The sequence below is a fragment of the Schistocerca cancellata genome, chromosome 6 (genome assembly GCF_023864275.1).
Source record: "Schistocerca cancellata isolate TAMUIC-IGC-003103 chromosome 6, iqSchCanc2.1, whole genome shotgun sequence".
NCBI classification, from domain to species: Eukaryota; Metazoa; Arthropoda; class Insecta; order Orthoptera; family Acrididae; genus Schistocerca; species Schistocerca cancellata.
Window position 1 is genome coordinate 554,639,664 of NC_064631.1, and position 2,446 is coordinate 554,642,109.

The 2,446-nt window shown below is 43.8% G+C and overlaps 1 pseudogene; it reads left to right on the forward strand.

Moving 5' to 3' along the window:
• Nucleotides 1–664: 664 nt before the first annotated feature.
• On the forward strand, nt 665–782 carry LOC126089650 (5S ribosomal RNA; annotated as a pseudogene).
• Nucleotides 783–2,446: the final 1,664 nt, after the last annotated feature.

Below are 2,446 nucleotides of genomic sequence, written 5' to 3' on the forward strand. Positions count from 1 at the left end.
TTCGTGGATGTTCACGGGTGTTTCAACGCGGAGTTAGTGCTCTTATTTAGGCTCAACAATTCCTTTCTTTCCCTTACGTTGGCGTAAAGACACCATTTCTCGTCCCCAGTAACGCTACAGGAATGGTCGATGTTGTTCACAAGCCAACTGATGACGAGCAAGCAGAGATACACATCCGGAAACACGGATTAAAAAAAAAAAATTTTTTTAAATTTTAATAATTGTTCAGATGGCTGTGAGCACTAAGGGACTTAACTTCTGAGGTCATCAGTCCCCTAGAACTTAGAACTACTTAAACCTAACTAACCAATGGACATCACACACATCCATGCCCCAGGCAGGATTCGAACCAGCGACCGTAGCGGTCGCGCTGTTCCAGACACTGATTTCAGTGAATATGGCTCAGAGCATGCGGTGACTATATACGCGATTTTTGAACCTTTCTTACTGCGTGCAAACGTTGCACGATGGTGGAATGATCACAGTTCATCACATTTACCAGTTGTTGAGAACACTGACGTGGATCGTTATAGATTAATGCGTTTAAACGATCTTCATCAAAGCCCAAAGATCTTCCAGAACGTGTCAATGTCAAAACGATCCTAATGTCAAAACGATCCTCATTAAAACGAGTAAACCTTTTTCTCGCTGTGCTTTGCCCAGTGGCAACGGCCTTCCCGCAGTGGATACACCGGTTCCCGTCAGATCGCCGATGTTAAGCGCTGTCGGGCGTGGCCGGCACTTGGATGGGTGACCATCCGGGCCGCCATGCGCTGTTGCCATTTTTGGGGTTGCACTCAGCCTCGTGATGCCAACTGAGGAGCTACTCGACCGAATAGTAGCGGCTCCGGTCAAAGAAAACCATCCTAACGACCGAGAGAGCGGTGTGCTGACCACACGCCCCTCCTATCTGCATCCTCTGCTGAGGATGACACGGCGGTCGGATAGTCCCGATGGGCCACTTGTGGAGGGCTCTGCCTAATGGCGTTATCCCCATGTTGTTGTTGTTATGGTCTTCAGTCCTGAGACTGGTTTGATGCAGCTCTCCATGCTACTCTATCCTGTGCAAGCTTCTTCATCTCCCAGTACCTACTGCAACCTACATCCTTCTGAATCTGCTTAGTGTATTCATCTCTTGGTCTCCCCCTACGATTTTTACCCTCCACGCTGCCCTCCAATACTAAATTGGTGATCCCTTGATGCCTCAGAACATGTCCTACCAACCGATCCCTTCTTCTGGTCAAGTTGTGCCACAAACTTCTCTTCTCCCCAATCCTATTCAATACTTCCTCATTAGTTATGTGATCTACCCATCTAATCTTCAGCATTCTTCTGTAGCACCACATTTCGAAAGATTCTATTCTCTTCTTGTCCAAACTATTTACCGTCCATGTTTCACTTCCATACATGGCTACACTCCATACAAATACTTTCAGAAATGACTTCCTGACACTTAAATCTATACTCGATGTTAACAAATTTCTCTTTTTCAGAAACGCTTTCCTTGCCATTGCCAGTCTACATTTTATATCCTCTCTACTTCGACCATCATCAGTTATTTTGCTCCCCAAATAGCAAAACTCCTTTACTACTTTAAGTGTCTCATTTCCTAATCTAATACCCTCAACATCACCCGACTTAATTCGATTACATTCCATTATCCTCGTTTTGCTTTTGTTGATGTTCATCTTATAACTTCCCTTCAAGACACCATCCATTCCATTCAACTGCTCTTCCAAGTCCTTTGCTGTCTCTGACAGAATTACAATGTCATCGGCGAACCTCAACGTTTTTATTTCTTGTCCATGGATTTTAATACCTACTCCGAATTTTTCTTTTGTTTCCTTTACTGCTTGCTCAATATACAGATTGAATAACATCGGGGACAGGCTACAACTCTGTCTTACTCCCTTCTTAACCACTGCTTCCCTTTCATGTCCCTCGACTCTTATAACTGCCATCTGGTTTCTGTACAAATTGTAAATAGCCTTTCGCTCCCTGTATTTTACCCCTGCCACCTTTAGAATTTGAAAGAGAGTATTCCAGTCAACATTGTCAAATGCTTTCTCTAAGTCTACAAATGCTAGAAACGTAGGTTTGCCTTTCCTTAATCTTTCTTCTAAGATAAGTCGTAAGGTCAGTATTGCCTCACGTGTTCCAGTATTTCTACGGAATCCAAACTGATCTTCCCCGAGGTCGGCTTCTACCAGTTTTTCCATTCGTCTGTAAAGAATTCGTGTTAGTATTTTGCAGCTGTGGCTTATTAAACTGATTGTTCGGTAATTTTCACATCTGTCAACACCTGCTTTCTTTGGGATTGGAATTATTATATTCTTCTTGAAGTCTGAGGGTATTTCGCCTGTTTCATACATCTTGCTCACCAGATGGTAGAGTTTTGTCAGGACTGGCTCTCCCAAGGCCGTCAGTAGTTCCAATGGAATGTTGT